Raw genomic sequence first — 14,440 nt, 5'->3', positions numbered from 1 at the left:
TCTGCACTACTTAGTCTATGCCTCTGCACTCTACGCCACTGTACTCTACTCTGCACCACTGCCTTCTATGCCGCTCTAATCTCCTCTACACCTACCCTGCACCAATGCACTCCAGTCTATGCCACTGCACTCTACTCTGCATCACTCTGACACTGAGCTCTATGACACTTTACTCTGCACCACTATGCTATACGCTACAACACTATGCCACTCTACTCTGGACACCTCTAGCCTACACCACTGCACTCTATGCCACTCTACTCTGCACCATTGCACTCTATGCCATTACATTTGTCGTGTATTTCTATAGGTTCTGAATCAGTCCCCCTATTCCTGACCCTATTCTGGTTAAACTAACTATCAAGTTAACTAACAGTCAGCCCATGAGGCAAGAAAACCCCCATGATGCAGATACCGTTATCTGACGCAGTCACACTCCGGCACAGGAACGTGTTATCTGATTAGGTCATAACGCTTGAGATCTAATTAGACAAGCGACATTCCTCCAGCCCCTGATAAGGCATACGACGTTCTCATAACAAATCAAACCTATGACAACCTGGAAAATCCGTGCGGCCATTGTTTTGATTTCACAGAGAACTTTTGCAAAAGAATTTGCTAACGAGCAAGTCGTATGACATCTTTATTGACGTATCTATGTCCATCCTTACGTCAATCTCGGCACCTTTAAGGTATAAATATTGCCGACCTTGCCCTATGCAAACACACGCGTGGTGACAAGACGGAGCAGCCATACTTGCCGAAGCCGAGTGCAGAAGCAGACCCCGCTGGCAGCAGCCCCGCCTTCCTGACGCGCTGAGAGACGCGCTGCTATCTCAAGCCGAGAGACCCAGCACCGGCGCTTCTGGGCAGCCCTCGCAGGCAGCCTGGAATATCGAGAGCAGAGAAAGAGATACCATTCCTCATTCATCCTAACTTCCAGGTACAGAACTGAATAACCCCTCACAGAGAATTCTTTAGTTATTCACTTGGCAAAAACAAACTTAACTTAAACTGTAACTTTCTATTCCCGCCCACGCATTAGACTTAGGTCAGGTACACGGGGTAGGCGTATTTAGAAACACCAGTTGAGTACGTTTAGTCAAATGTATATGTGTATGTAAATATATTTTAATCATTTTAAACATCATATGGCTCAGAAACCATATCAATGTTTTTACAGTATTATTTTATACTATTGCTTCTAATGTATGCACTTTACTTAACTATAAGTATTGCAATAATATCGATCCATTTGTCTTGTACGAGAAAAGAGACTGATCAATAAATAACACCTTTTTATTGAACACGCCCGTCTCTTCCTTTTCTCTACATTCTGATGAGACTAAGAATGCACGTACTGACTGAGTAAAATAATTGCCTTGTGCTCACACGACTCTTGAGATTGACTCTTGATTAGGGGAGAGCAAAGTTGTCATGTTCTATGGTTGTCAGAAACTAAATCCCTTCTTGTCTAATCAGGGAAGTTAATCCTTCCTTGAACATTCGAGAAAGTTTCTAGCGAACTCTGAGCTTAGCTGGCAAACCCAAAAATTAAGTCTAGTATCGACAGTAGTAGACCTAGTTAACGTCTGGTCTAGGCCTTTACTGCTGTAGGTACTATTCCAATGCGCAGAGCCTATTGGGAAGATAGGAGCTACACTACATGGCGCCCAACGCGTTTGGAAAGGGCGATAAAACTAACGTAAGACATTTAGAGTAACTCAGTCGTGCTTTCTCACTCAGACCCCTTTTCCCGAATACTCCAAAGACGTCTGGAGTGGGTGAAAGGTTATATCCTCCAAAACCTCGCAGGAGGGAACTCCTATGTATGGTTCTTGGTCAAGTCAACGTTGAAGGATAAACAGTTCCAAAATATTGTACATCTAATCTTTGTTCCATAAAGAAACCTGATCTGCAAACAAACATAATACCATCCTGTCTGTAAAATGGCAGAGAGTGATGATGAAAGAGAGGCAGTTAGATTAGCAACTGAACTCGCAGATGCTGATGCTACCATGCAAGCAGCAGACGCGGATATAATACTCATTCCGGTCATTAAAAGGAGATCTATAACCTTAAAACTTATAGAAAATGGACTGACACCTAGAGGTGGCACAGTCATATTCGTAATCGAGGCACACGAATATCGGCAGACAGAGGTATACTATTCATGGATACATTTTCCAGCAGCAAATGCTGTAACAAAGTACTTCCACTATTACAAAGTAGAGGAACCTCCTGAAACGTACACTCCTTTCGAGGAGGTGGAAGTACCACTCAAATTCCAAGAGCATTTGCTCTTATTTGATGGCGCCCTAAAACATAACAATCACATTACAAGGCTCGGTCCTTTAGGAAGACCAGGAGCAACGTGGCCGGTCTTAGCCGGATACACACCACATCCAGACATCGAAAGAATGCCTGCAGCAGAACTGTTAATACAGCTAAAACAACTACTAAAAATTCATAGACAATTAGTTCAGTATGTAATGCGGACTTCAACAATTCAGCCAGCGATTAAACTTCCACAGCTGACCCCTCACCAGGGGAACACAAATAAAATTACACCACAGAACATCCAATCCTGCCTAGGTAAAGTTCCAGCTAAACGGGAACAAATACCATTCTGGTTGGCACAGAAAATCACCCAAATAGAGGCGGTGTTTCCTGACACCACCCCGCTGGAAAAACACAGGATTCTGACTATATGTCTCCCAATGGGAATCGCACCACACATTGAGGACTGTGACACTTGGGGTACAGTCTTTGCTTCCATCTACACAAAAACGCACGGTGTTCCATCCATTTCGGTAATACCAGATGTACTAAAACAAATTCAAGATGAATACGGTCCAGAACCTGCTTTAACTCTTGGTATGAAATTACTAAAAGACTTCAAACAGGTTTCGGCTATATTACTAGCCAACATAAAAGGTGAAGCAGCAAACGTGGCGATCCGCCAGAGGTTAAAAGAGACAGATATAGCAGACCAACCAGCTGAAATTGCCAGAATCATAGAAAAATCCTATGAAGAACTAGGCAGAGATAGTCTAGGTGGAATACCAGTAAAACCGCAACTGACTACAAGTCCAGAAAAAATATTTTTTAATAATAATAATTCACCAAAAAAGAACTGGGATGGAAACAAACAATCCAATCCTAAAGAAAAGAAATTCCAGTCCAGAGGAAGGTCTCCTAGGCGAAGAGAGAAATCTCCAAACCAAAGACAGAGGTCACCGCAGAGTGACCCCTCTGGGAATAGATATAACCTTAGAAATAGGGATAATATTAAAAAACCTGATAGATATCAAGACATTGATACACGTCCCTCTCAATCTTTTCAGACTTCCTCGCAGAAATCGGAAAGAAGAGGACGATCAGAAGAGCACGCCAAGTCCAAAGACAAGGAACCTGCTCAACTAAAAAAGAAATTACAATTTCCAAAAAAGAAGGTAGCCAGTATCAAGGTAGTTAACAATGCCGAGAATACTGAGGACACAACTGAAAAACGGAGAGTGGGCTCAGACAATGCTAGACAGCGCAGCAGAGGTGAGCATAGCTCGCAAAGTCCTTATGAATCATCTGGAGACAGTGGACACGAATGAATACCTTCAAGTGGAAACTGCAGACACCAGAGTTAGCAAGCCCCACAAGATATACGAGATAACATTACGTATAGAGGGAGATAAGACTAGGAAAATAAGGGGACTATTTTGGGATAACCTCTCCAAAGGCTATGACATCCTTCTAGCTGAAAAAGACTGGCCACCAGAGTTTGTCAGGGAGTGCCCTCATGGCGAAGAAGTAATTATGCCTGCCTTCTCGAATCAAATACCGATTCATAAAAAATACACACTTGCTAGAAAGTGGGCAGTGGCCTTAGCACCTGCTTTATATAAAAATCATGTAGGATGGGATGAGGATTCTCCTCCTCACAAAATCCAGTTAAAATCACAACCAACTGCACAAAGGCAGTACCCAATTAAGCAAGAAGCTAAAAAACAAGTAAATGAAATACTAGATCAGCTAGAATACCAGGGGGTGATTGAAACTTGCACCTCACAAATGAACAATCCTTTGTTTCCGGTCTCCAAACCAGACAATTCGTACCGTCTAGTTTTGGATTACCGACACCTTAACACATGTTGCAAAACCTTTGCAGTGCAAAACTCACACAGTGCTGCACTAATGAATAACATAGTGCGCAAAAAATACAAAACAACCTTGGACATCTCCAATGGATTCTTTTGTCAAAACATAGCACCAGAGAGCAGATCTTTAACTGCATTCTCAGTAAATGGCACTCAAAAACAATTCTGTCGGTTAGCCCAGGGGTACAAGAACAGCCCAGGGGTATTCTCAGCGAGAGTAACAGAATTACTACAACTATATGATGATGAAGCGTTATCCTATGTCGATGACATTTACTTAACAGATGATGACTTGGAGACTCACTTGAAAAGGGTGAACACCATAATACTTGGGTTCGCTGCAGAGGGTTACGAATTCAACTTTAAAAAATCCAGAATTGCCCATCTGACGGTCCTATTCTTAGGATATGAGTTATCAAGTGAAGGCAAAAGCCTGGCAGACAATTTCCTAGAGAAATGTGCCGTAATCCAAGCTCCTAAAACACTAAAAAACCTACAGTCAATTCTAGGCTTCCTAAATTTCGGAAGAACATACATTGCAAATTACGCAGAAAGGGTCAAACCCCTTTATGATCTAATTAAACCAGACTTTAAAAGATCCAATTGGACTCAAACACACACAGAAATTTTGAGATCCTTACAAACAGACATGCTAATTAAAACAAAATTAGAAACCCGTGATAATACACGCAACCTTGTGATCCGAATCATCCCAGGGAGATGCGGATTCACATACCTAACCTCTAATGAGGGAGATAAGGTACCAATTGCATTCAAATCACACATGTACACAGAAGCTGAACAGAAATTCAGTAATACAGAAAAAATAATTCGTGCAGTTCAAACCGCAATAGCTAGAGAAAAAGACATAGCTGACGGTAGACATATCACAGTCAGAACAGCAGAATCAGCCTTTGAGGCACTAACAACACCGTGTAATTTACCAACAACAACATTGAATCCGGAATGGATACAATGAGTGAATTCAATCACAACGGACAAAGTATACTACTACTTTGATCCAGAACTAGAAGAATTAAAAAATCTAAAATATGAAAAGACGTATCCTCTGCCAATCGACATTCTGCCTCTACGACATTACGCCTGTGTAATCTATACAGACGGACATGCTCAACCCTCCGTTTGGGGAGAACATGCATACAATCCCACATGTGAGATTACAAAAGAAGTGTGGCGCGGAGGTAAACTAAGACCTCTATTAACAAAATCACACTCAGTAGAAACTAATTCAGAACTACAAACTGAAATAATAGCTTTGAAAATGGCGCTAGATAATGCGGATCGCGAATTCCCGACACTTATAGTGTCAGATTCATATTACTGCGTCAAAGCATATAACAAGGATTTGCAGACATGGATTCAGAACGGTTACAAGGGTGACACAGATGCATCAATAAAGCAGAGACTGCTCTGGGAACAAGTAGCTCTTTTGAAAAAAGAACTACCAAAGACTCACGTGACACACTCACTGAGTCATCAGCGTGATGGCGTTCACGTTGTGGGGAATTCATTGGCTGAAGCAGCCGCAGCGGCAGCCACTAAATCGGCTCCCGTAGATCGAAAAAAGCGTACATTAAAATACATTGACGGTGAAACATTGCTGGCGGTGAAAACGTCATCAAAAGGCGACTGCTCAGCGTTACCGATCAACTATCCACTCAATTATACATACATAATCGATGCAAACTCCGTCCCTTTTGCTCGAATCCCTGGAGTGGGGGATAGAGTGATTCCAAACATGGACAGGAGAAGCTTGTTAATCGCAGACGCACACATGGGCGAGGGTCTCAGACACCTTAAATTAAAAGATTCTCTGGAAGAATTACAATCACGGTACTGGTGGCCAGGCATGAGCCTGCACTACACCATGTTTGTAAAAAACTGCCCAAACTGCAACAGAGATCGCAGAGGGGAGAGAAGCAGTTTAATACCTCGTCGAATCAAGGCAGATAATATTACCAGCAAAAAGAATGGCTTGCGATTAACATATACAGGCTAGTTTCCACTTATAATGTAGATCACCAGCACTCGGCTGACGTCCGGACTGTTATACAAGATTTGCGAGTCTAAATGGCATATACGCTAAGAGCATGCTACGTTCGACCATTGTTTTCACTCAGGCAATCCAGCCTGGGGGGGAAACATGGCCAAATGAGCACAGTCCAGCGGGAATCTTCTCACTTCCTTCCTGAGGGTACGGGATGGTGTAAAGAAAAAACCAAGGCAGAAAGCAATCTATAATAGAAAGGATATTAGGTTCGGGACCTGGGTGGGTCAAACATCTAATAAGTGTCCAACGTAGTCTAAATAACTTGCCAAGAAATTCTCTGAAGGGATTCAGTCCGTACGAATTATTATTCGGAACTAGGATGTTGATCTCTGACCTTGATAGTCAGACTTCAGTGGTAATAGAAAAAACCTTTGATGTCAAAGACCGTTTGGCTATTTTGCAGGACTTAAACAAAACAAGAAAAGACCTGAGCAACATACAGTTGAAACAACAGCCAACGACCACTGAAGAATCACCACCTGTCCCAGCAAGACCTGTCTGGATTCCAAAAGTCGGGGATCTAGTCAGGGAGAAGATCGCGGTAAAGAAGGAATTTGGGCCTTCTTACAGAAAAGCAGTTCCTGTCTTGTCTGTCAACGGGACAAGATCAGTTGTACTACCGCCACTTGCTGGTAAAAAGGAGAACCGAGTTGTATCCATCGACCTGGTAAAACCACAACATGTGGCCAATAACAAACAGTAGGCCAAGTGGACTCCCAATAAGTAGCAGAACACCAAGGTTTGCTACCAGCACAGAGGTCCTAACAAAAAGGCTCATCACATTCGAAACGCCTACAGAAGAACAAGAAGGACTATGCAACAATGCAATAGAACTCAGACCTCTGAAAACCCAAATAAAGACATTTAGCAGAGACACACCAATCTATACTGAAGTACCAAGTGAAAATGCAAGGAACAAAAATCCTGAAGCAATTGGAACAATTGACAGAACTGCATCCGGGTACTTCATCAACTTCGATGATTCCTCTGAAAGCCTCAGTGAATCAAAGACACAGCCATCATCAAAATCCTTTAAAGACAAAGCGAAGGAACTTTTGAAACAACTGAAAGAAACATATCTGGTTTCTCCATGGATTGAATTTTGGGTGGGTTTTGGTGCATTTATCCTCATACTTTGGCTCATCATGGTATTTACTTTGGGACGCTTCATTGAGGGAAAATATGCTAAAATGGACACAGCAAGTCAGAACATCAACTTGATCCTCAAACCACACACATCTTCACACGTCGAGAAAAGAGAACTTTCTTCAGAACTTTCTTCAGCCAACTTCACAGCCAATCCTATACCTGGTGGGGTAGCCTGGGACAACACTGACTATGAAATTTATGGTCCGGTCGAGATCCTGAAATATCCACACCAAATCAAGATCTCTTTGAGCGACTTTGCAAAACCAAACTCATTTGCTGATGATTGGGACTTCGAGAGTATTAACAACATGATGTCTGACTTAGTAATGTCTGCTAAATTTACAAAACATGATTATTTGCAAGGTTCTACAAATTATGATAGTATGTATTGCTATAACCATTATGGTAACCATTTTTTGCATAAATCTGCACAACCTAGAAATGTTTTAAATTATAATCAATGGGAACATTGTGCTACGCCTCCAAAAGGAAGCTCTAGAACCGTTTACGACAAATATTCATATTTTTCAGGTTTTAACACAAGTAATGCTGAAACATTTTATTTTAAATTGTCAAACAAGACAGGGATGAAAACCATGATAACCAACACAAAATTGATATATTCAGATTCATTCTTTGAAAAAATGAATACTTTTGGATTTGATTATTGGGACAAAAATGTTGATTTGAAAAGTGTTTGGGGTACAAAAGAATGGCAAGTACAGGGTTTAGAAGCTTTGTTTAGAGCCTGCATGATCCCAGAACAAATGATATTTTTAAATGACACTGTTCAACAAACCACCTGTCTTGGCTTAGCCAAAATCAAAGATTTAAATAACCCGTCTATTCCAAAGCCAACAATGTTTAGCAATAGCTCTGATACAGATGAAGAAATAGACGTAAACCATATACTTAACCAAAACAGAACACATCCTGATTGGAAACAATGGTTGAGCTGGCCCACAGATACAAATAACTGTCAAGATAGATTCCTGAATAAAACACAGGGTTTCAAAATGACCAGGCCAGACCCTAGATATCCCCAAAGACATCACCCAGGGATAATAACAACCTACAGTGTGGGCAAATTATGCCTTCAATGGCTACAGACTTCCACACTGCCTGAAATTAAGCAACACCTAACTTTACTTACTGATGGTGCTGACTTGCGTGATTTCATAATGGGACCACGCAAACAGCGTCAAAAGCGTTTCATAGCAGCCTCTGTATATGCAGCATACAATGAGGCCTGGAAGGTTACTCAAATTGAGACAGCAGAAAGAATACGGGAAATTGACCGTATCAATTTGGAAAAATCACTTTCTGTAGTGGACAATGGGTTAATGACTCTGTCCTCCAGAATTTTTTCATTGGACAGCATTGTGTCTTCAGCAATCGATATATTATCGCAAGACTTACTGTTATTACAACATGGACAGTCACAATTGCGTTCCATTGTACAGCTTGGCTGGACGTTACAAAATCTGCGTTCAGGCTATGTGCCTTGGCGTTTAATCAACACAACGTCACTATTCCAAATCTTTAACCTTACTGATAGACAAATCGGTATGGCGCAAAAGGGTGCTGATTATACAATCTTGAGCATTGAAAAACTAGAAAGATTACCAATGACAATGTCAGAACGACCTGTCAGTGAATGGATAATACACGGAATCATAAATATTCCAATCTCAACCTTCAGGTTTCAATACTGCCAAAAATATATACAGGCTGGCATGTACGAGAAATTGGGAAAGGGGTACCTTAAAACAACTTGGAACCTGCCCTATTCACATGCATGTGTCAGTAATAAAGGACAGAAAGTGTTTCTTAGTGGCAACAATTGTGATATGTCACTAAGCGGCACGCTTCTGTGTAACGGAATTAGTTTGCACGGAGCCTGTGAAGGGAATTCATACAACCTTTCATGTCACCAGCAAGGCGCACCTGCAACAGAAATAGAACCATTCTTTCAAAGACTCTATAATGGGAGTTACATTCTTATTGTAGACCGCAGATGTTGCAGTCTTATGCCCGGGACTCCTTATCTAGTAACTACAACAGCGAAGGTCAAGTGCTGTGGACGTTCTTTGTTCCCCAGCTCCTTTCCAGACAGGGAGGCAAGGGCATGGCCCAGTTTGAAAATTACTTCTATTCGAATAGACACTTTAAGCAGAATGAAAACAGTGCTTCTTCAGACGCCGACAAGGCTCACGTCATCAAAAGAAACGTATGATCTACAAGTCGCAAGGACGACTGCAGAGATACATACATTATTATCAACTAATTCCCCCGTACATTTCGCGGAAATCCTGAGCGAAATCTTAAATATTTCTGATACCACTGGGGTCTCAAAGGTATTTAAGACAGTATTTTCGATGGCATTAACACCATTCAAAGCCATACTGGGTATTTTTCCAGATTTCGTCCATTCGATTTTTGGCGGACTTCCCCTGATCCTGGGACTAATTGCAGGAATCCTATTCCTAGTCCTTATTTTTCGTTATGGCAACCCATGTCACAGATCAAACTCTCGCGACAATGGAAGATACGATCCTAGCCATTGGATACCGGGACCGGATATCAAAAATCCTGGGACTCTCCCGGCTTAGAGACCTGAACATGACTTGGTTTCTATCATTTCGACCAATTTGGCAAAGGTGTGTTTTACCTGTACTAAGGTGTCTGCTATGCGGAGAAGAATGCGTGTTAGACACCTGTCTGACGCTACAATCGGATGCGCCAGTGGATGCAGATACACTGTTGGTTCCTACCAAGGTTCACGCTTTGTGCTGCCCTCAAAGGCTGCCAATCCTGATGACGGCATTCCTGGAATCTTCACCACTACGATTGAAGAGTAGTGAAGTTCAAGATGAAAGCAGCATCGAACAGGTACGACCTTCTGTCAGCAATGCGAATCAGAATGTCAATGGAGACAATCATGCGCACGAATGCATGGTTACCCCTATTTCCGACTTAGTGGAACTTTCCCATGAAGCTGTTGACAGTTTTTTCGAAAGCCTGAATGATATGATGTTCTCTCCAGAACAGAAATAGAGACTTTTGAGTAAACTCGCACACGGCGTTCCCTGAATTCGGCCTTCAACTTTAAAAATAAAGTCACATGAACAATTACAATCCAGTTCACGGACAGCAATTTTTTCAGCATGCCCCTTAAAATATTTTTCTACATATTTTTTCCCGGGACACTGATCTTCTGCTTAAAGTAAGAAACTATTCCTAGAGAACTAAGATTTCTATTTTTAGATACTTTATATAGACTTTAGCTGCCCGCTGGTAGGTTCACAAATATTTTATTATGTGATGAAATGGTCTCGAACTTCCTTTCTGTATAGCCATATTAAGAGCCATTTCATGTGTATTTCTCATATACCAAAAAGCAATAATGCATAACAATGCGTGTTTACTTTTGCATTTAATTCATAGCTTAAGTGCATACAATATATATGACTGCAATTTTTCAGTATATTTGAAAATTTCGAAATGCATTTATGTATTTTGGGGTGGTAAGGTATACACTATACTCTATAGTATGTTGTACTATGTTATACTATGCATAGATTAGTAGATATGACCATAGTTAGCGTGGAGTGGGTGTCGTGTATTTCTATAGGTTCTGAATCAGTCCCCCTATTCCTGACCCTATTCTGGTTAAACTAACTATCAAGTTAACTAACAGTCAGCCCATGAGGCAAGAAAACCCCCATGATGCAGATACCGTTATCTGACGCAGTCACACTCCGGCACAGGAACGTGTTATCTGATTAGGTCATAACGCTTGAGATCTAATTAGACAAGCGACATTCCTCCAGCCCCTGATAAGGCATACGACGTTCTCATAACAAATCAAACCTATGACAACCTGGAAAATCCGTGCGGCCATTGTTTTGATTTCACAGAGAACTTTTGCAAAAGAATGTGCTAACGAGCAAGTCGTATGACATCTTTATTGACGTATCTATGTCCATCCTTACGTCAATCTCGGCACCTTTAAGGTATAAATATTGCCGACCTTGCCCTATGCAAACACACGCATGGTGACAAGACGGAGCAGCCATACTTGCCGAAGCCGAGTGCAGAAGCAGACCCCGCTGGCAGCAGCCCCGCCTTCCTGACGCGCTGAGAGACGCGCTGCTATCTCTGCCCTCGCAGGCAGCCTGGAATATCGAGAGCAGAGAAAGAGATACCATTCCTCATTCATCCTAACTTCCAGGTACAGAACTGAATAACCCCTCACAGAGAATTCTTTAGTTATTCACTTGGCAAAAACAAACTTAACTTAAACTGTAACTTTCTATTCCCGCCCATGCATTAGACTTAGGTCAGGTACACGGGGTAGGCGTATTTAGAAACACCAGTTGAGTACGTTTAGTCAAATGTATATGTGTATGTAAATATATTTTAATCATTTTAAACATCATATGGCTCAGAAACCATATCAATGTTTTTACAGTATTATTTTATACTATTGCTTCTAATGTATGCACTTTACTTAACTATAAGTATTGCAATAATATCGATCCATTTCTCTTGTACGAGAAAAGAGACTGATCAATAAATAACACCTTTTTATTGAACACGCCCGTCTCTTCCTTTTCTCTACATTCTGATGAGACTAAGAATGCACGTACTGACTGAGTAAAATAATTGCCTTGTGCTCACACGACTCTTGAGATTGACTCTTGATTAGGGGAGAGCAAAGTTGTCATGTTCTATGGTTGTCAGAAACTAAATCCCTTCTTGTCTAATCAGGGAAGTTAATCCTTCCTTGAACATTCGAGAAAGTTTCTAGCGAACTCTGAGCTTAGCTGGCAAACCCAAAAATTAAGTCTAGTATCGACAGTAGTAGACCTAGTTAACGTCTGGTCTAGGCCTTTACTGCTGTAGGTACTATTCCAATGCGCAGAGCCTATTGGGAAGATAGGAGCTACACTACACATTCATGCCACGCTACTCTACTTTGCACCACTCTATTCTATGCCACTGCACTCCACTCTGCTCCACTGCCTCTACCCTAGTGCACTATGCATCACTTTATTCTACACCACTCTAGTGTACACCACTGCAAGCCACTCTAATCCACTCCATAGAACTCTAATCCACTCCACAGCACTCTAAGCCACTCCACAGCACTCTAGTCTACCCCACGTCATTGTACTCTTCTTCTCTTCAGGCCGCTCCATGCCACTTTAGTCCACCTCACTCCAGTCTTCGCCACTCTACTCAGCTCTACTTTATGCTAATTCACGCCACACCACTCCACTCGACAACACTCTATTCTACACCACTCTAGTCTATGTCACTCCACTGTACTGTATGCCATTCCACTGTATGTCACTCCAGAGTACGCCACTCCACGCCAATTCACTGTACTCTACGCCACTCTAAGCAGCTCTACTCCACTCTAAGCCACTTTATGCTATGCCATGCCACTCCATTCCACTCTACTCCACTTCAAAAGACATTGGCAAGGCCAATAGCTCTCGCGTAGGCAAAACATGTTGTCTTTGCCAATGCTTTTTCTATTATCTTTTTGTTTTGAGTGGAGAAGCGTGGCTCAGTGGTTAGAGGCGGCAGACCCGGAAGCTGAGATCGACCGTGGACCAGGGTTCGATTCCCCGCCTCGGCGGGTCTCGGGCTCAAAATTCCACGGACTCGACAATTCTCGCTCTGGTGCCTACTCAACTCACGGGGTCACACTCTGCGACTCTGGGCAATAGCTTGCTTAATCTCCACTACGGCCCCTCGCGGCGGGATGCCTGGCTTTCACCTTGTGGATACCCTGCCGGGGTTTCTCACAGGGGAATACCAGGACGGGTTCCCTAAGCAAGCGCCGGGATGCTTACGGGCAGCTGTGCGCTTTACAAGTCCAGCACATTTACATTTACATTTACATTTTATTTCCGGGCCCAGTGCACAGCCCTTTTTTTACCCATTCTCTTCCTTTTTCTACACCCCTGCTTCCTATACGATGACCAATATGCGTCAGTGCAGCATAACTGGAAGGCCTGGAAATCGCATTATTAAATCCAGCCTTTTGTTAAAAAAAGTATACAAAAGAAACAGCATTGGCATAGCTAATAGGTCTTGCGTTCGGGATCTTATAAGTGTTTAGTTATCCAGCACAATATCCTTGGTGCAACAACATCAACTGGTGCATAGCAAAACACTTATAAGGTCCCAAAGGCAAGACCTATTGGCTATGCCAATGCTTGTTGATGTTGCTGTGAGGCTGAGACGTTTTATAAGATCAGTGAGGAAATTGAATAATCTCGATTTAATATGATGTGAAAGCTGTTTTAATTTTAATTTGTATGTGTTTTATGGACAATTGTCTTACGAAACATATTATTTATTCTTCTTCTTGAACTATTTGTTCACGATAATAGTGCTCATGTTTTGGACTAACCTGCTGGGCTGAATATCTTTGAGGCTCCTGTGCATGCTTTCTCCTTGTGACAGATCTCCACGCACGTGTTGGTCAGTTGTATCTTGTCTCTGTCTCTTTCTGAAAGGCAATTTCTCTTCATGCAATCATTCCAAATCCTCATCATCCAAGCAGGGCATCAGTTTCAGCCTTCCGGGGCCTGCTCTGCACAGAACAGTAGAACAGATCATGTCCAGGTGCTTCGGTTTGGGAAGATCTCTGGACTTAATGTTTGTTACAGCCAAGACATCAGACACTGTGAATGGAGGTTTGGGGCAGAGGCCTCAAAGGGGTGCCTCAAGGGCAGGATGTGCTATGTGCTTTGTGTTTGCAATGAGCACATAGTCTCTTCATCAACCACACAGTCAAAGACCTCAAACTTCCAAGGAAGGGTAGGTCCTAAGGCATTTTGCAAGGAGATATGTAGACACCTCTCTCCAGGGTACATTTAAACAGGTCTCTGCTCCTGCATAGCAAGCCACAGGTGGCGACCGTCAGACTCCTCTTTAGATAGTGAGGGGGTAGTTCCCATGGGATAGAGCTACACTTTGGGTGCACCCAAGTCCAGCAGAACCTGCAGCTAAGCTGGAGACGCAGCAACAAGATGTGGTGCACCTA

The sequence above is a fragment of the Lissotriton helveticus genome, chromosome 1_1 (genome assembly GCF_964261635.1).
Source record: "Lissotriton helveticus chromosome 1_1, aLisHel1.1, whole genome shotgun sequence".
Classification (NCBI taxonomy): Eukaryota; Metazoa; Chordata; class Amphibia; order Caudata; family Salamandridae; genus Lissotriton; species Lissotriton helveticus.
The sequence above is the reverse complement of the archived record's forward strand: the minus strand, read 5'-3'. Positions refer to the sequence as shown.